A 22,190-nucleotide genomic window follows, 5' to 3' on the forward strand; every position below is an offset into this window, starting at 1 on the left:
TTATAAAAATAAACACACAGATAAAAGTCTTAGCATATTAGATATAGTTTCTAGTTGCCTCTAGTTCCCTAAAGCTCTTATTGTGTCGACTATGTTATAAGCAAGAGGATTGGCTTGAAAAAAATAAAAAGACCAGTGCCTTTACAAAATGCACTTACACTGGATCATTATGGCAGTAATTATGGAAATATACATTGAAACTCAAAAATGGACTGCTTCACCAAGCGTTTGAACCCCTCCTAAAAACAGAAATTTAAGGGATGTCACTAAGTCAATCATACTTTCGAAACTGATTGGAACCAAGGCAGCCCTACAGTTAGCCAGGATTTTCTGTAGCAGGCAGTTGTTTAAATGAAGTTTTGAACAACATTGCTGAAAAATGTGACCTTGGAGCATGACTGACAATAAGCAACCTCCCACCAATATGATTGTTCATGCTCCTCAGTAGCGTTTACTTGGCCACTTTAGTTCCTGCTATGAAACATGGAAGTACAACTGCCATCCTGTAGAGACATATGGTAAACATTTTATGAGACAGGCAAAGCTTTTAGAACTCCTTTTGAGCTTTGGTAAATTGAACATGTGAAAATAAAGTTGTCCAGTGTGAAAGAGGGAAAGCAGGTTCCAGTCTGGTTGGAAAGATGAAATCACGTGGGGTAGCTGGAACCAGAGGCCTTGATGTAGTCAGTGCCAAACCCATCCACATCACTCATTCTGATTGATTAAGGAATACATTCTGTTTATTTTCATGTGAGAGACACAGCCACATCTGGTGAGCTCTTGTATCCCGTTTCAATTCATGAGGGCTTTATTATTATTTTGCAGGATGAAGATGACTCTACCACAAATAAAGGAGTGATAAATAATTCAATATGTTTTTTTATCTTGTATGAGCAAAAGGGAATAAAATAACATGAAGTAAATGAAAGCTAGCATGTCCTAATCTTGCAAGTTTTGTGTAAGAAGGCTACGTGAGCGTTGATCTGGCATAATGCTGCTGTTATCAGGTTAATGATATACAGTTCTGTCAAGCTGTTCACACCATTTTGGAGAAGCCTGTATGTAGGTTTTAAGTCTTTGGACTTCTATAGATAAAAGCGGTTTTATCATAAAAGACATTCTTTTGAGAGCTGAATTCATATTAATGAATTAGCTTGAGCTGCAACTCAGTCTCTCTCTGAACTAAAAAAAACAAACAAACAAACAAGTGGTATTTTGTCCAAAAACAAAAGAGAGAAACTCTTTCTCTGCCTCCACCTTTCCAAAATTTCAAGTGTGCCTTCCATCTGTAGAATATAGCTTATGTCAAATGTTGAGTTACTGGAAACTTTGGGGAACAGCGGAGTTCTAGAAACTACCTAATTGGAATGTTTTGTAGCTCATAATGATTTAATATTTCTTCATTGAAATGGTAATTCCCTACAACTTTACAGGGTTCATAACAAAAGCAACAACAACTGAGTTATATCTGGAAAAATAGCACATATTTCATCAAGCCAGTGTCTCTTTGGCCTACCATCAAGTTACAGGAAAAGTTTTGCTCTAGCATTCCTTGACAGCTAGTCATACAGAAGCACATTCCGTGAAGAGGCTGACAAAACTCTCCAAAACATGATGGAATAGTCCTTAAAGTGCTTCACATTGAGCATCTATGGTTGAACTTTAAGAGGTTGAAGCTCTAGGGGCGCCTGGGTGGCTCAGTCGTTAAGCGTCTGCCTTCGGCTCAGGCCATGATCCCAAGGTCCTGGGATAGAGCTCCGCATCAGGCTCTCTGCTCGGCGGGAAGCCTGCTTCTCCCTCTCCCACTCCCCCTGGTTGTGTTCCCTCTTTCGCTGTGTTTCTCTCTGTCAAATAAATAAAATCTTTAAAAAAAAAAAAAAAAGAGGTTGAAGCTCTAGAATGGTCTCTCTAGTCAAATGAAATTTAAATTAAATGTTTCTGGGAATGTAATGTGTTGGGAGCTAGATGGCAACGATTTAGGGAATGCAATTCCTTCTAATCCTTCAAAGGATTTTTCATTGCCGTTGTATTCAGAGAAACACCTAGTTCCCTGGAAACCTTCATAGGAATTACAAAAATACCCTATCTGGGTTGCAACAGCTCTGTGGAATACGGTTTGAAAGCAGTCGTTGATTCATGATTTAAAATTCACCCACTTTTCCAGAATGATACAACCCCACAGGGATCCATGGCTTGGAGAGTGGAGCAAGGGTTGTATTTTGTCACCTGGATTGTCTTTTTTAAGGAATAATTTTGTGCAGGGCTCCAACAGGTGGAGAGAACATTTTTCTCCAAATGCATACCTGTGCTCTAATCTTTTTGTTCCTTCATCTACTAATTGAAGACAAATGAAATGGCAAAAATAAAATGATTTTTAGAAGGGAAGGAGCATAGAATGTAAATTTGCCTGTGTTAATTTCTTTAGAGAAGAACTTTATTAAAGTTAAATGATGCCAGTGTTCTATCAGTCACATTGGATACTTGAAGCCAGAAAAATCAGTTAATTCCAATAATGGTTCGATTTTTTCCATTCAATTCATGGAATCAAAGTGAAGATTTTGAAAGCTTATTTTGTCAAAGGTGAAATATCTAACATTGTGAATGTTATTATGATAAAATCAGTTTAAGTGTTAAATATTTTTAAAAACTACTTGTTCTGTAGTGATAATAAACACAAATTTCGATAGAGGTCAGTATTCAGTATATAAACAATGTTCTTGCTCAGTCAGGAAAGCCTGAACATCATCAGGATGCCTGGGTGGCTCATTCGGTTGGGCAATAGGCTTTTGATTTTGGCTCAGGTCACCATCTCAGGGAACTGGGATGGAGCCCTGGGTCAGGGGTCATTAAGCTCCATGCTCAGTCGGGAATCTGCTTGAGGATTCTTTCTCTCTCTCCTTCTCTCTCCCTCTGCTTGTTGCCCCGTGCACTCTCTCTCTAAAATAAATCTTTTTAAAAAAAGAAAAAAAAGAAAAAGCCTGAATATCAGAAATGTTCTTAGAATGGGTTGCATTGAACATACATTTCATTAATGTATCCAAAACCCTACAATACCCTTCAAATTGAAATAGAAGTGCAGTTGTCAAAATGTATATACACACACATGCATACCAAGAGAAAAACTGTCTAAAATTTGTGATGACGCAGATACTGAATTTTACAAATATTTCTGCATTGGCAGGGAGCAGGGGGCGCTGGGGAGGAGGGTGTTGCCATGGGGCTCCAGAGCAAAGGTGTGTTACAGAAGTCACTCAATAAGTCAAGAAGTCTCAACTTAAAAACATATATATATTTCTACATGGTAATAGATTCTCTTCTTGCTGCCTATAATCACAATTTTAGAAAGTTGAAACCTCTCAAGAATTATTTTGTAAAACACTCTAGTGCCCTATAATTGTGCTGCATTTTTGTGTGTGAATGAGTCCTTTAAGTTTTGGTTACATTTTGTCCAAAATCAGTTGAAAATTTTAAATTGAACTATTCAACAAATGAAGTCTGAAGTTCTACAATTTTAGTATTTCAACTTGTAAGAATAATCTTTTGATGAAAATCCTATTCAGAATTAGATATACTGATTACCTGAATTGAATACAATTAAGATATATCCTCTAATTGATAACACCTAATTTGGTAAATGTTAAAAATAAGCATAATAAGAGACTTTGACAAATTTTATCTTGAAAATATTTCTCAAATGAAGGTACACTGAATGAAAACTAAAATAGTTATATGTATCAATACAAAAATAACAAAATATAGATTCCATTTAATAGAACAGATTTCATTTAATAGGATAGAATAGAATAGATAGAATAGAATAGATTTCACTTAATAGGATAGATTTCATTTAATAGAATTTTCTCTGAGCCTACTAGGCTCAGCACCTACAGAGGAAATATTGCCTTACTTAAAAATTATGGTTGGGGCACCTGGGTGGCTCAGTTAGTTGAGCATCTGCCTTCTGCTCAGGTCATGATCCCTGGGTCCTAGGATCAAGCCCTCTTTTCCGCCCCCCACCTCCCCTCCAACTCCCTGCTCAGCAGGGAGTCTGTGTCCCTTTCCCTGCTTTCCTCTCTAATAAAATCTTAGAACAAACAAAAACTACATTTAAAGAAAAAAGTAAACCAAAGCTACCAACAATTTCAAATTTTATTAACCATAAAATACAACTTTAGAGAAGAATTCAGGCAACTTTTTAAATTGAAAGTTACTTTATTAAACGCATTCTTCAGAAAAATAACGTTGACTTGTATTAGAGATATGGAAACTGAGTGGTATATACCAAGAATAATTATTTTATATTATATAATAATTATTTTATATTATTTTCAAAAAGATAATCATTATAAAGGAGTAAATATGCATTTATTTTTTTTTTAAGATTTTATTTATTTATTTGAAAGAGAGAGCACGAGAGGGAAGAGGGTCAGAGAGAGAAGCAGACTTCCTGCTGAGCAGGGAGCCCAATGTGGGACTTGATCCCGGGACTCCAGGATCATGACCTGAGCCGAAGGCAGTCGCTTAACCAACTGAGCCACCCCAGGCACCCAAGGAGTTTAATATGCATTTAATTAATTAATTTAATATGCATGGTTATATATTTCACTTTTAAGAAAAATGTTTTTGGAAATTAATTTTTATTAAATTTTTTTTAAAGTTCACCCATTTCTCCCACTGCCCACCTCATACAACCACCACTCTGTCCTCTGTATCTATGAGGTTGGTATTTTGGGGGTTTTTTTGTTTTTAAATTTCACATATAAGAGAGATCATATGGTATTTGTCTTTCTCTGACTTATTTCATTTAACATAATGCCCTTGAGGTCCATTTATGTTGTTGTGAATGAAAAAATTTCATTTTTTATGGCTGAATAATAATCCATTTTATAGATCTATATCTAGATATATCCATTCATCCATTAATGGACACTTAGGTTTTTTCAACATCTTGGCTATTATAAAAAATGCTGCAATGAATATTGGTTTACATATATCTTTTTGAATTAGTGTTTTTGTTTTCTTCAGATACTCAGAAGTAGAATACCTGGATCATATGGTAATTCTAATTTTAACTTTTCGAGGAACCTCCATACTGTTTTCCATAGTGGCTGCACCAATTTACATTCCCACCAACGGTACACAAGGGTTCCCTTTTCTCCACATCCTCACTAACACTTGTTATTTCTTGTCTTTTTGATAATTGCCATTCTAAGAGGTGTGCGATGATACCTCATTATAGTTTTGATGTGCATTTCCCTGATGATTAATGATGTAGAGCATCATTTCATATACCTGTTTAGAAAAATGTCTATTCAGATCTTCTGCCCAATTTTTAATCAGTTTTGGCTTTTTGGTTTTGGGGGGTTGTTTTGTTATTGAGTTTTATGAATTCTTCATACATTTTGGAATTTAGCCCCTTATCAGATATAAGATTTGCAATTATTTTCTTCAGTCATTTGCCTTTTCATTTTATTGATAGTTTCCTTTCCTATGCATAAGCTTTTTAGTTTGATGCAGTTTCACTTGTTTATTTTTGCTTTTGTTGCTTTTGCTTTTGGTGTCAGATTAAAAAAAAAAAATCACTGCTAAGACCTATGTCAAGTTCCTTACCACCTACATTTTCTTCTAGGAAAAGTTTTATGGTCAGGTCTTACACTGAAGTCTTCAATCCATTTGAATTAATTTTTGTGTATGGTAAAACATAGTGGTCCAGTTTCATTCTTTTGCATGTGGCTGTCCAATTTTCTAAACTCTGTTTATCGAAGAAATTGTTCTTTCTCCATTATATATTCCCCAATGTATATAAAAATGGTTTTTTTGAATTGAACTATTTTATAGGACCACCAATATAGTGAAGCCTATTTATATGTTAATATATAAATATTTCAAAAAATTTTGTAACAATTTTGGCACTCCCTTTCACTCTAGAAAAAATGTCCTAGCGTGCATCTCTTTGTTTAGGGTATATGCACTTTCTCTCCAAATCCATCTTCACTAATGGCCCAAAATACACTATCCCAATGGTCTATAGCAGAGACTGAATCTCAGACACATTTCCAGAGATTGTAGGAATTTATAGAGCAAGTGAAGGAGGATGAAGGTGGGACAGGGACACACAAGTTAATTGCTAATTGCTCTAATTGGTTGCCATCTGTCAGCTGTTATCATTTTTGAGCTACCAATATTGATGTTATGTTATTTCAGATTGATATTTAATGAATCCATGAAGTGTTTCCATATGTGCTTTTGTCCCTAAAGAGTGATGATGATGTTCGCTCCATGTACCTCATTTATAACTAAGATTTTCCAGTGTACTATAATTTCTTCAGCAGTTTAGAAACATTCATTGTTTTATGAAACAAAAATGGTTCAAAAGATATGACTTTGGTATCTGTGGATTTTAAAGAAGTCATACTAATTTATTACTTTACATGGAAGTTCAGATTAAAATGGAAGTCTAATTTGATTTTCCCAGAGCATCAACACCAATTATTTTGGGGGAAGTTCTATTGGTTATAACACTACAAATATTAGCTTCCATAAAAAGAGAAATCATACAATATAAGACAGATTATAATAGATAAAGATGTTGTTCATTGAGAAAAGTCATAAAAATTGAATATTTTTCCCCAAGGGTTTTATTTTTCAGAACAAGTATATATTTATGTGTGTGGAAATATCCATAAATTACTTGGTAGGAAAAAAGTTTCAACTGGTATTCCAAGAAGGAATTTTTTACATGTAGGCCAATATACATATAAAAGTACCAAGAAAAAATAAAATTTACATTCAAAATAAATTCTTCTAATCTGTATTATTTAATTTAGAAAGAGAAGATTTTAAAAAGGCATATTTAAGTTTTTAAAAATATTTTTAAAAGGCAATGCTTAAATTCCCAATACCAAGAATTTTTGTTAAATCTTCATAAAAAAACCATTTATGTAAATTAAAAAACAAAAATTAACAAAGGACTAGAAACAAATAAATATGCCAGATTTTCCTCCTTATGTCTGTTAAAAGAAAAAAAAAAAGAAAAGAAATCAATAAGATACATTGGTTTCTGGCCAGACATGTGAAAAAGAGCTCAGAAGTCCTCACTCCTATCTTCGCAAAAAAAAGAAAAAACAAAAACAAACAAACAAAACAAAATTGAACAAACTGAAAATCAGCAATTCTTTCAGATCTGTCCAAAAACTGAGGTCATAGAATTAACTGCTGCCCCCAAACTGGAGAGATAGGCAGATAGAATCACAAAACAGAATCATTGCTTCTGGAGCCACCAACAGACAGGAACTCTTAAAGTGTAATTGGCTAATTTCCAGAGACAGAGCATGGACTATCCAGAGAGATAAAAGTTGGTTGGGGGCTCAGCCTTAGAGGGGTACCCCCATTTCCATGACTTATCCTTCTAGAGCCCTACCAGAATCTCAGGTTCAAAATTAAAGAAAAATCCCCTCAGGCTTCTGTCAAGGGGAGGGGAAAGGTAACCATTTTGAAATACACCCAGAGTTTTTTGTTCTTTTTAAAATGGCCTACCCTCTAGAGAAACTATTTTACCAAACCAAACCCACTTGGGTTTTTTTCTGGACATAACTGACAGAAGGAAAACACACACACTCTAGCCACCTCTCACCTTTGAGGTGAGAGAAAGGAAATACCCAACTCTGGCTCCCTGTAACCTGCCTTCCTACTTCCTCTGAGGTGGTGGGAATGAAAGCTGAGAAGCACTTGTGAAAGTTCACTAAAAGAATGAGACCTATCAAAGGAGTATAAAACATTTCCCTTCTCCCCACAACTTACTACCATATCAATGGTATTGATTGGGCTCTTGCATTACAGGGGATTACAGCTAAAGAACTGTAAACTTCAAACTACTTTTGAGAATGAGTCTCTAGGGAAAGCCAAAGATATCAGGAGAGACAAAAATAGGGACACTAGAAGAAATTTTGTCATAACAAAGAGTAAAACACACCCTAACTCCTAGCCAGACAACCTAAATCTTCACATCAAAAGCCTATTTACTTTACTTCCTTTCACCCAATACATCATGTCCAGCTCACAACAACAACAAAATTACAAAGCACACTAAAGGGCCAAAATGCAGGCTGAAGAGAAAAAGCAAACCTCAGAATAAGACTCACATATGGCAGAAATTTTGGAATTATTAGGCCAAAAATTTAACTAATTATTACACTAAAGCTTTACTGGTAAAAGTGGACAACATGCAATAACAGATGGGTAATGTAAGCAGAATGATGGGAACACTAAGAAAAAATATAAAGGAAATGCTGGAAATCAAAAACACTATAAGAGAAGTAAAGAATGCCCTCTCGTGGGCTCATCAGTAGACTAGACATAAATGAAGGAAAGACTCAGTGAGCTTGAAGATAGGTCAATAGAAACTTCCCAAACTGAAAAGTAAAGAGAAAAACAGAATTAACAGAATACTCAAGAAGTGTCGAAGAACAACAGGTCTAACATACATATATTTGAAACACTGGAAAGAGAAGAACAAAAGAGAAAGGATATTTGTAATAACAACTGAGAATTTTCCATGAATAATTATAGATACCACATGACAAATCCCAGATTCTCAAATGCCAAACCTGATAAATATCAAAAAACCCTACACATGGTCACATCATATTCAAACTACAGAAAATCAAAAAGAGAAAATCTTCAAAGAAGCCAGGGGAAAAAATACTCACTGATTTATCAATAGAGGAATAAGGATGAAAATTACATCAGATTTCTCTTCAGAAATTATGCAAAAAGAAGAGAATGAAATGAAATATTTAAAGTATTGAAAGAAAAGGAAAAAGAAAAAGTGTTGAAAGAAAAAAAAAAGGCAACTAACCTAGAAGTCTGCATCCAGCAAAATTATTCTTCGAAAGTCAAAGACAAAAACTTTATCAGATAAGCAAAAATTGAGAGGATTTTGCCAGGAAATCTGCCTTGTAAGAAATATTAAGAAGTTCTTAAGGGAGAAGGGAATGATGTTATTCAGAAGCTAGAATCTACATAAAGAAGAGAAAAACATTAGAAATGGAATAAATGAAAGTAAACTATTTTTTTAATTGATCTAACAATTAAAAATTTCCTCAAAATAATAATGACAACAATGTTGGGTGATGAAAGCTTATGGATTAGTGAACATAACAAAAAAGGGGAAGGAATTGGGAATACTCGGTTATAAGTTACCTGCACTACCTGTGAAGTGCTATAGTGTGATTTATAAGTATACTAACTTAGGTTAGTTGTACATGTATATTACAAAGTCTAGGGCAACCATGAGAAACTTAAAAAAAAAAAAGCATAATTGATACATTGAGAGCAAAGGGAGTCATTCAAAATTCTCAGTTAAAATCAGAGAAGGCACAAAAGGAAAGGAAAACAAAAAATAAAATAAAGAACCATAAACAGAAAACAGTTACAAATATAGAAGATATTAGGCCAACTATGTCAATAATCTCTTTAAATATTAATGGTCTAAATATACTAATTAAAAGACAGACACTGTGAGTGGTTTCAGTAAAGAAATTGAATCAATATTGTTTCTTCCAAAACAGAAAGCACTCGTCCCAGATGGTTTCACTGGTTTATTCTACCAAATATTTAAGGAAGACATGATACCAATCTCTGCAATCTGTTCCACAACATAGAAGCAGAGGGAATACTTCCTCTCCTATGAAGCCAGCATAATATTAAAATCAGACAAAAACATTATCAAGAAAGGAAAACTACAGACAAATCTCTCTCATGATCATAGATGCAATCCTTAACAAAGTATTAGCAAAGCCAAATTCAATAACGTATGAGAAGAACCATGTACTGTGATCAAGTGGTATTAATTCTAGGTATACCAGGCTGGTTTAACAATCAAAAAAACTACTAATATAATCCATCCCATCAACAAGCTAATGAAGAAAGCTCATGTGATCATATTCATAGATGCAGAAAAAGCATTTGACAAAATTCAACACTCATTCAAGATAAAACTTCTCCACAAAGTAGGAGTAAAGGGAAACTTTCAACCTGACAAAGAACAGCTACACAAAATCTACAGATAACAATGGTGAGAAATTAGATGCTCTTCCCTATGAACAGAAACAAGAAAGACAATCTCACCATCCCTATTCAATATTGTAATGAAGTCCTCACTAATGCAATAAGACAAAAGAAAATAAAAAGGTATACAGATTGGGAAGGAAGAAATAAAACTGTCTGTTTGCAGATTACTTGATTATCTATGTAGAAAGCCACAAAGAATCAACAAAAATCTCCTGTGAATAATAAGTAATAATGGCAAGTTTTCAAGATACCAACTTAATGTACAAAAGTCAATTGCTTTATAATTTACCAGCAATGAAAAATTAGAAATGAATTAGAAAACACAACACAATTTACATTCATGAAATACTTAAGTATAAATCTAACAAAATGTATACAAGCTCTATATGAGGAAGACTACAAAACTCTGATAAAAGAAATGAAAGGAAATCCAAATATGTGGAGAGAGATTCCATGTTCATGGGAATTCTATGTATTTTCTGTCCAACTTTTCTGTAAACCTAAAATTACTGTAAAAATAATCATCAATGTGAAAAAAATATTATGGACAATAATGCTTGAAAAGGACTGAAAAAGACTGAAAGGAAATGACCAAAATGTGCTGCCTTAGGTGATATAACTGGTTTTACTTTTATAGACTTCTCAAATAAAAAAAGCAAATGCTATTTTTATAAGAGAAAAAAATCTTAATTATGAACACTGTGAATCAGTAGATTAATTCAGAAACTTCCAGTATTACAGCAAACAGCTTTATTTTTCATATACTTTTCCAAAAAAAATTTTACAATATCAAATGCAATTGATATTAACAAAATATTGTATTCTTGTAAAATTTTATTATGAGTTATAACTATTGCATTAAAAAAATCTTGCCTTCAAAAGAAGCCTTAAATAATCACTTAAACATATGAAAGGATGTGCACTTCACTCATAAGTTTGTAAAAGGAAAACAAAACAATTAAGTGCCATTTCTCACGTAACAGACTGGCAAACTTAAAAGGACAACATACTGGATTGACAAAATTTAGAAAATACGTATGCTCACCTATTAATAATGGAATTATAAAATAATTCCCTTATTGAGAAGAACTGGCAACTTCCGGTAATACTACAGATGAATGTTTCCTTTGATCCAGCAATCCCACATCCAGGAATCTATCCCAAAGGCACATTCTATAAACACAACATGACACTGGAACAAGATCATTCATTGCAGCATTATCTACAATGTTAAAAAACACAAAACCTCTCAGGTGTTGATCAGTAAGGAGCTAGTGAAATAAATTTTGGAAAGTCAAAAGGATGAAGTAATATACAGTCTCCTCCCCCAAAGAAGGATGTGGAAGATCTCTCCATATGCATATGGAATAATTTTCAGGACAGTGTCAAGTGAAAACGAGGTACAGGATGCTATGTTTAGTAAGAAAAGAGAGGAAAAAGAAGACATACACATGATATACACATACTTGGAACAACAACAAGTAGAACAAAAGCCCTCAAAGAGAATCTGGAAAATAAAAATGCTTACATTAACACACTTATGAAGGGGGAGAGAGTGGAGGTACTGCATAGAACTGTGCCTTTTTATATAACTCTGGTTTGATGTCTATGTAAATGTTTTACATATTAAAATTTAAAATCCAATCAAAATGAACGAAAGAACCCAAAAATTGAAAACAAAACTAGCCAACCTAACAGTATGACAAACTGATAACAAATCATCTCAGAGAAAAACAAAAAAAATTTTACTGACCGTATTTAATTGTCCATCCCTAAGATATATTCTAAGGTAATAAAGAACTAAAAGGGTATCTTAAACTTTATTCAGCAATTGACATTTGTAATAATGATATTACTGTTTGGTTTTTGTTGGGTAAGGTTGGGGGCTGGGGGTTGGGTTTTTGGTTTTTAAGTACGCTCCACACCCAACGTGCGGTTTGAACTCACAACCCTGAGATCAAGAGTCACATGCTCTACCGACTGAGCCAACCAGGTGCCCCTGGTATTGCTGTTTTAAACTAGTGTTATGTGTGTTTATGTAAATATATTCATGTGTATTAGTTCAAAACCTGTAGTTTAAAACATATGTGTATGCATATATGTATATCTTGTATAATCCTACATATATTTTAGAATATATAAAGTTGTAATTTTAATATTAAAACCAGTTTCAGTGGAAGACAAAATATATTCAAGAACAAAAATCAACAAAGTTGAGTAAATCTCTAATATGTTAAAAATGAAATGGAAGTATCAGTAGGATTTTTTTTTTTTTCCACTGAAAAGGCCAGGCAGTCATAAATCCTGGAAGTGGGATAAGTGAACTGAAGTTACAAGTAGGAGGACAGGAAAGATGTAAAGGATTGACTTAGTTTTCTTTATAATCCTGCTTTCAGCCAAGCCCTGAGTGCTTTTCTAAGGAAACTCTGGACCCTCTATGGGCCCCCCTTAATCCCAAATTGAGGAGAGATCAGGCCCTCTCTATTGGTGGAAGTATAACTATTTCATCCTTCCTTTTCTGCCAGATGTGTGTAGTTCCAGGGGGGCAAAATTTATTTCTTAACAGTCATAATCCCATAAATGTATGGAGGTCTGTGGAGGAAGTGTAATTAATCATATGTAGGGAACAGTAGAACAATCCTATACTTCAATAGCCTCCAGAGAGCTGTGAGGGCTGGCCGGTAAGCCACTGACCCTCTAAAAGTTTCAATTTGTTTATTCATCTGTAAAATAAAGGGGTTAAACTATGACCTCCAAGGTTACTTTTAATAAAAGTAGAATATTTGAATATCCAATATGGTTCACTTTGTATGGCAGAAATCTGTTATCGTGCCAACCTAACTGCAATTCTGTTTTGAGAAACCTGTGAAACAAGGCACTACTTTTTTTGTCCAAAAATCACTCACTTTACAATAAGGGAAGAAATAGCATTTTCTTAGCATAAGACGTGTACCCCTATTTCCTATTAAATAACGTTAAGAGTTGGCTGTCAAAGCACAAAAGCATGTAAAAACAATTTCACTCTGTCAATTAGATTCTGACACACAGTTTTTTCTTCTTCTTCAATGTATATAGAAGCACAATAAGGAAGTGTCTCTGTCCCACACTTTCAGCAAATCACTATTTTGAAGGTGTAAAATGGAGACAAGAGAAGCGATGCTTTGTGCAGACTGTACATCTCAGCCCTGCCCCTTTTTCTCAGCAATTCAGTTGCTGTTTGGTTTTGCTTGAACAGTTCGCCAGCATTCATTTTTTACTTCCTCAAAGGAGTCATGTTCTACACTAGAACAATGTGACCGAAACAACCACCAAGAGAATAAGACTTTCTTTTAACACTCGGGTCCTAATAGAAAGAAGAGCAATGCAAAAGTCTAACTTGTACATGAGAGCATAATTTGAAGCCGCAAAATCCTTTTTCTCAGAGAGGACAGACAGGTTGTCACACCATTACTTTCTGTAGCAGAAGACAGGATCTACTACCAAGAAAAATTGGCCATACTTTCCTAAATCCTGAGAAGTACTTGATTTCTAAAAGACTGGTTTGGTGTACAAATCAATTAACTCATTCTCTTCGATCTACCATTCCTATTGGCAATGACACAATTATTTGTCACTGCTCCAGTCTTTCCCAAATCAGCCTGATGATGCTCATTAATCTACTTGTGACAGCTATCATTTTAAGTGTGAAAGGGCAGTAGGTGTCCTGGTTTTGAAAACAGAAATAGCAAAGATAATGAATTCCCTGTAGAAATGAACAAATCCATGCAAGTGTGTTCAAAGCTCAGTATTCTTCATCATAAGGAAACAAAGCCTGAACCCACTGGAAGACACACAGTTTTGCATACCCACAGGAAGGGTATCTGGCTCCTTGAACTACAGAAGGGAATAAGTTTTGGTGCTAGAACTGGTTGGGAAAGTTAGAGATTACTGAGAAAAGGACTTTGTCTTTATTCTAGATTACTTGAAGCATGAACATTCTTGGTCCTTTTGCAAGGTTCAGGGCAACATAGGTAGTAAAATACTGATGTTGCAGAGAAGATGAAGAACTTCGTGTTCAAATTGAGAGGCTTTATTAGGGATTTATTTAGGATCAGGTGCGAGGCAAGGGCACCCAGGAGGAAGACTGTGGCCAAAGAAAAGTCAGGTCCAAACTCCCTGATGGGACAACCCAACCCAGGTCCAGGTAGGCACCAAGGTGGCGAAATTAGTGGCCAAAAGGACTCTGAAATCAAGTCAGGCAAGCTAGACACAGTGACAAGTGGGTGCCATTAATCTGAAACTCATTGACATCTGGTAGCAGAAGTGGATGGGAGAAGGAGGCAGCAGAGGGGGAAAAGAAGACCTTCAATCTGGCAGCGGGGGGCTAGAAGTGGGGTGTATGGTCTATGTTCGGTCCACATGTAACTGAAGAGGTCTTGGATTGCAATTCCAGTTATTTAGGACCCTCTTCAAGGAGGCATCATAGCTTCAGATTGCATTGCTTTATTCATAGCTCAAGGTTGCTTTATTCAGCGTTCAGAGTGCATCAGTCAGGTAGCAAGCAAATTTGGAGTGAATTACTAACCCTCCTTTAATGCATTTATTAAAAGTAGAATAATCCCGACCTCATAGGTTATAGTAAGGACAAAATGAAGTAATGGTTGTAAAGAACTTCACGTGGTCTCTGATACACGGCCATCATTCTTACTCCTGGCTGTATTACCTCATAGCTTTTGTTAACTAATCCTGGGAATTCAGGCTGTCTATAAGTGAAATTTGGGGAGCAAGGCAAGTGATTAGTTTTCAGGGTCTCAGAGGATTAGGTCCTCATTACATGAGGAGGAGGAAAGAAATGGCAGTGGGAAAGCTACCTAAAATAACTGTCTCGGTGACATCGACTCAGTAACTCTGGACAGTTGAGCCAATGGCCATGTATAGGGTCAGGAAAGGATTGTCAGAGCAAGTTCTCAGCTTCAGAGATCTGGGATGGTTGGTCCTCTTCAACTTCACCAGGTGTCACTGACAGGGTGACTGCTGTGTTCTATCCTGTTTTGTTCAATAAATAATATAACAAAACCACAGGGCTTTTCTTAGCACAGTGATTTTTAGGAACAAATCCATCTCATTATAGCAGAACTGACTGCCCTATGAATCCTATGTTGTATATTCATTTTTACTAATTTCACTTTATACTTCTTTTTAAAAAAGGAAAAAACAAACAAACAGCAGAATGGAACCAAGTAGATCATGAGCTGTTTCTGATTTGAGGAGGAAATACCCTTTGCCCAAAGAAGCCAAGGTCTGGGCCCTGGATGCCACTCCTACTTTGGCTAAAACAGCTTTGCAAAGAACTTGTTTTATGCATTGGATGATACACAAATTTTTTTTTAAATACCACATCTATTAAGATTCTGCATTTTACTGAGTAAATTGGAACTGTGAGAAATGAAACAAGATTTGCTCAAGGTCACATATTAGAGTCTTTGTCTTGATCAGCCTGAGAAGCTCTACTGTCCAGTCAGGGTGGGAGGGCTTGTGCTGTGATGGAGCAATTAAGAGTGAGTGACATGGATTTCGGATTCTGCAATCACTCAGGCAAAAATGTTGATCATCTTGAGTTTCAGTCTTCTCATATTAAATGAGTACAAATACCTTCCTCAGAGTAAGTACCCTCGACCTATTGATTGAAGGAATAGAATCATTTAAGAATCGAAAGAGACAGAGGTATCATGAATTCATTGATATGTAGGGCCTGGCACATAGATTTTAATAAAGTGTTCGTGTGTGTCTGTGTGTGTGTTTCTGTGTGTGTGTCAGTGCAAAGAGGAACACATATTATGTGTACTTCTACAAATAACTCTCCACAAATATCATACTGGCACTGAGGGTCTCCTGCATGCATTGTGCATGCTGCTGAAATTAGGAAGACTTAGATATCAAGATAGAGAGGAGATAAGTGAGGCTTCATTTCAGATGCAATTCATTCCATTTTGACAAACTATAAAAGTATTTATATCAGCTTATTCTCCCTTATATGCAGAGAGAAGAAGAGTCAATGATCTTGTAATAATTTTCCCAACAGCCAGCTTACAAGGACCCACCCTTGTATAAGGAAATTTCTATCCAACAATTAATGTACATGGCACAGCACAAGTCCAAATAAATCTGAGCGATGAAGATGAAAGAGCTCCAGAAGCCCTTAGTTTTCATAATCATCAAATCTTCACTAGTATTCTGTTTTGTTCAAAATGGTTTCCCATGTTAGTTGCACAATATATTTTACATGTCAGCGTCAAAGTGAGATTAGTAGTGTGTGCGGTTTGAGAGACCAAAAATCTAGAGCACTTTAACCATCAACATAAAAGTCTGAAAGTACCTTCCCTGTGAGAATTGGTGGTTTCTCATTTATTTCTGACTTGGGCAAGAGGATGACAGCAACATGAGAGCTGCAATCATGCTCCTTCTTTCAAAGGAGTCTCTATGCTGGGTCACTGTCTGCTGCAGAAAATGCTAATGTCTGCCTTATTCTGATTATTAGTTGTACTCAGAAAGTCGAGGAGAGGACTGAAAGGGGAAGCCATAGGATAATTGCTTTTATTTCGACTCATTGCAGAGAGGAAGTGCATGACAGATAATATAATGCATATGCCTCAAAAAAAGGATAATTCACTTCTGATAAAGTATGGATCTGGAGGAAATAAAGCAAGAATAAACCCTCCCCTGTCCGCAAATCTATCTAAAGTATGAGAGCATTCCAATGGAAGAGGTGTGAATTCATCTTTAAAATGGGAATTCATCTTTAAGGTATCTGAAATATCATGGCTTTGTAGGATGAAACAGGACCATGGAGACCACCTTTCTTTTATTCTCATCATAAATCAGCATTTTCTGGCTGCTCTACAGCCAGCAGTCTGAGAATTGAATTCAGTGCTAAAGGCCAAGTGTTTAAGCTGCTCCAGCATGCATTTATCTCATTGTGATTTAGATATGAACACAATGGAAGCTACTTTCCCTTGATCCAAGTGAAAAACAAAACCAAAAATGGTGGAAGGGAGTCCCCAAGACTAATGGCCTGCCAATTCAATTCAGGGTCTACATTGAAGTCAAAAGCGCTTTAAAGCCTTGGTGGCCAAACAAGAAGCTGCCTGGCCTCTCAGGTGGTATGTTCACCCAAACACCTTCCAGGGAAAGAGGTAAAAATAAAATCGCCATCTTTCAAAAGGTTTCATCTCATTTGTGATTGTTTTAACAATACCCAGCATAACTCAGGGAGTGACCTGAGAACTGACAGGTCCATATCTGTTTACCAAAAGTTCTTAAAACTACAGTTTATTGTTTATCTGTGTTTAAAAACTGCCATGGAAAAGCTCAAATAGGTAGTGTTCCATGACGCTCCAAATGGTTATAGTCCATCAGAAACGTATGTTCCCATAGTTCATTGCAGTTTCACCCAGGTATTTGAAGGTATCTGAAGGTGACCAGAACAGAAGGATCCAGATAATTTTTCTTCTCAGGAAGAATAGGTTAGAGAAAGGGTATCGAAGAGGACAGCTCTGAAAGCAGCCAACGACCAACTGAGTGAGATGTTTGAAATGATACTGGAAGTTGTTCTCTCGTGTTGCTTATGGTTTCTGACTTACTGCACAACACTTGCAGTGAACATCCAATATTCGCTATAAAGATTCCAGAAGAGAGCTTTTTAGTCACTTAAATCTCCAAAGCTCAAGGTCATAGACTTTTCAACTCATGTAAGACATCACAGGCATTGAATTAAAACTATTGCCTAGGATGCTATTGAAATGCCCAAATAATTTTAATTTCTTATTTATAATTTACCATCATTTAAAGATGAGGCTTTATGTCTTTTCTATTATAAAGATAGAAGAGCATAAAACTTAAGACTCTAAGTCCTACCTTGGCTTTGCCTTTAGTTGGATTAGAGCCTTTCTGAAGTCCCTTCTAGTTCTAGATTTTTTAAAAAAAAATTATCTGTAATGTTCTCATCACAGTTGTTGGTACTTCAGTGGTGATTTTCTACCCAGGGAGCTAATGCTATATCTAAGATACTGCATATACCAAAATCTATGCAAAGAGAGAAAAAGAAACCTGTTAAGCTTTACTATATGTCTGATGTTTTCATATACATCATTTCATACTAACAACAAACCTGTAGGATATTTATTTCAAACACAGGAAATAGTGTTTTCACATTTTCACTTTAAGACAGAGAAGAATGTCAACAAGAGCATTTCTCTTCCACTCCCAGCTCCTTGAAGGCAATATTGTTATCAATAGGGCCAGTGATGGTGTCTCACACACTGAATATTTTCAATAAGTATTAGTTGAATAAATACATTGCCTCATAAATTATAAATTAATGACTGAAAAAATTGTGAGTTCAGACATATCTGATTTATCCCTGAAAAAGATATAATTCTTGAATTGTTATTATTATAACATTTTTTTCAAAATTTATCTCATTCCAGGAATTTATAACATTTAAAAATAATTCTGGGGTGCCTTGATAACTCAGTCAGTTAAGCATTGGACTCTTGATTTCAGCTCAGGTCATGATCTCGGGGTCATGGGATCTAGCCCTGCCTCAGGCTCTGTACTGAGCATGGATCCTGCTTGGGATTATCCCTCTTCCCCTTCCCCCTCCCCCCTCCCCCCCAAAAAATTCCAAGATTTGTGCATTCTAATATTTAAAAGGCATTATTTTAATGTAATAGTTATGAATGTTAACACTTAACATACTGGAAGTCACAGCTGTAATTAAAAGAAAATAAAACAATCTTGATAAGTTCAAGTGATCTGTAACTATGTCATAATTTGCTAGTATCCAGAAAGCATTGCTCTCTTAGGAAATCCTCAAAGATCCTGAATATTTGACTTAAATTTATATCTCCACATGAACAATTGAGACTTTAACAAATATGAGTAATTTGCTATCAACATTAAAAAGTCCAGTTTTTCTACTTTAATATCTCATTCTTTTCTGTCTTGAATGAGACTTGGTTTAGAAGAGAGATTACCCAATCTGTTTTATAATCCTTAAGGGGTTGTCACTATTTGTACAAAAGGGAATGATAACATCCTGTAAGCAAAACTAATTTTAATCCACTTTTGTAAAAAATATTACCAAATATCAGTGTGAGCCATTTTAATATTAGGTGTCATAAACCAAGCAAATTTTTTTAAAAAGAGGTATTACCACTCAACAATTTTGGCAGCATAGCAGAGTTCTCCATGTTCCAAATCTATTTTACAAAATACACAGCTTATTTCCTACTGTCTTTGTTGACCTGACTCAGAGTTCTGATTATCCTCAAGGCATTGCTCCTGTCCAAGTGAAAACTATATTATAGCTTTGCCCCAGATTTTTAATGGATACTGAGGAACTAAAAGGACATCCGGGAAAAAACAGCATATTGAACACATTTACCACATATACACACACACACACACACACACAAACACACATATATATACACACATACACACACATATACACACACATACACACACACACCAACAAGAAGATATATTTAAAAACATAAACATATATGGACATATGAAAAGGGAGAGCAGGTGATACAACCACACAATTTTGTGAGTTGAAAAGCAGAAGAAAAAATGATGATGAATCAACAGACCCAAATAAATTGAAACTCAAGCAAGGACTGAAAAGAACCAAGAAGGAACTTAATTAGCAATGCACACAGAATAGCGATCTGGACGCAACAGAGTTAGAAGGATAGGAGATGGGGAATGTGGGTGTGGTGAGCTCAATCATCTTCCATAGTAGGTGGTCACCAGCTGATGCTTAAAGTTGAAAAGAGGAAAGATAAAAGCATATTATTTAGAGATCTAGAAATAATAGCAAAACTAACAGCTTTTACATAGTTGAAAACATTGGTTACTCTGAAGAACAGGAAAATTGGAGGAAGCACAGGGTGACACTGTTTTTTATAATGTCTATAATGTCTATAAGACATTAAGTCTTATAGAAAGCATTTACCTATGTACATCTGTAACAGATAAAAACTAACTAAACTCAAAGAAATAATGATCACTTGTAACAACAAATAATAATGACAAAATTATTCCAAGGCCCACATGCACATGTAGTTTTCTAAAGACCTTTTTTTCTTATTGCATTTATCAAAATATTGCAAGAGGGGTGCCTGGGTGGCTCAATAGATTAAACGGCTGCCTTCAGCACAGGCATGATCTCAGGGTCCTGGGATGGAGCCTGACATTGGGCTCCCTGCTCAGCAGGGAGTCTGCTTCTCTCTCTGCCCCTCCCCTCTGCTCATGGTGTGCACAAGCACTCTCTCTCTCAAATAAATAATCTTTAAAAAATATTAAAATAAACTGAACAGTCTCATAAAAATTATGCTAGCTAAATATTTTCCCATTAACAATGCATGACCTTAGACTAGTAACTTAACTACTTAAGAATCCATTTTCCACCTATCTAAAGATTTATTTATTTGAGAGAGAGAGAGTCTGAGCACTTGTGGGGGTGGGTAGGGCAGAGGGAGAGAATCTTCAAGCAGACTCCCCACTGAGCACAAGCTGTCACAGCGCTCAATCTAAGGACCCATGAGATCATGACCTGAGCCAAAACCAAGAGTCAGACACTTAACTGACTGAGCCACCCACGTGCCCCCATTTTCCACCTATTGAAAGATGATATAGTCATAAGTTGATATCTTAAGACTCCTTCTAGAACATAATTGTTCTATAATAACACGGAGTTTGTGTATCTAATCTTTCAATTTTGTTTCATTACTAAAAGGAAAAATTACCTATGCCTATTCCTTCCCCAGTTCCTCTCCTATCCTTTTGCCCTAGCCTTCTCTATTCACATTGTTATGGCTCGGTGTTGCTCTTACAAAATGAGTCAGGTGGAATGGGAGCAGACCATTCATTGATATCATTATCAATACTGAACTGGATAATGGTACCAATACGCTGTGTATCCAACTAAGTCACCAAGAAATACTCCACTGGAAGGAATATGGTGTAGTACTTAAGAATTTGAACCAAGCCAGGAGGAGCAAAATAGCAGAGAAGTAGGAGACCTAAGTTTCATCTGGTCCCAGGAATTCAGCTGGATAGGGATCAAACCATTCTGAACACCTACGAACTCAACAGGAGATCGAAGAAAAGAATAGCAACAACTCTCTGAACAGAAAAGCGACCACTTTCTGGAAGGTAGGACGTGCAGAGAAGTGAATCTGAGGCTATATTCGGGAGGATAGACGGCGGGGGAGGGGCCTCCGTCAACCGCTTCTGGCAAGTGATAGAGCTGCGGAGCACAAAATTGGAACTTTTAGAAGTCGGCTCCGCTGAGGGACGTCGCTCCAGTGGCTAAGTGGGGGGTGGAACCCTCACAGGACAGTGTGGTCTCAGGACCCTCAAGGTCACAGAAAGACCAGGGGTGCCTGAGTGCGGCAGAGCTCCCAGGTAACGGAGCAGGGAAGCCAGCTGCAGAGACGGACCCGAGGTGCGGGCTCTCAGCTCGGGGTTGCCATAAACTGTGATCCGCGGCACAGTCGGACCCCTGCTCCTCCAGCAGGGACCCAACAAGCGGCAGATCCAGGGAGACTCCCCTCCCTCCACCGGGAGGAGCCGCGCAGGAGTGCACCGCAGGGATCTGCTGGTTTTGGAGACTCCATACGGGTCGTGTGCCAGAGATAGAAACACTCAGTCACAGGCCAGGTGAGCACGGAGTGCGGCCGGAGACCGGGGAGACAGGAGTGATTGACTGCTTTTCTCTGGGGGCTCACTGAGGAGCGGGGCCCCGAGTTCTTGGCTCCTCCAGGGCAGAGATTGGGAGGCCACCATCTTCACTCTCATCCTCCAAAGCTGCACGGAAAGCTCGCAGGGAACAAAAAGCTCCGGAGAGCAAACCGGAGCAGATTACTTAGCCCGGCCTGGCATGGGCGGGGCAATTCCGCCTCCAGCAAAGACATTTGGGAGCCATGGCAACAGGCCCCTCCCCCAGAAGATCAGCAAGAACAGCCAGCCAAGACCAAGTTTACTAATCAATGAGAACGGCAGAACTCCAGCACTAGGGGAATACTGCACATAGAATTCATGGCTTTTTTCCCATGATTCTTTAGTCTTTC

Source organism: Leptonychotes weddellii, chromosome 3 (assembly GCF_054177405.1).
Source record: "Leptonychotes weddellii isolate Sample4059 chromosome 3, ASM5417740v2, whole genome shotgun sequence".
Classification (NCBI taxonomy): Eukaryota; Metazoa; Chordata; class Mammalia; order Carnivora; family Phocidae; genus Leptonychotes; species Leptonychotes weddellii.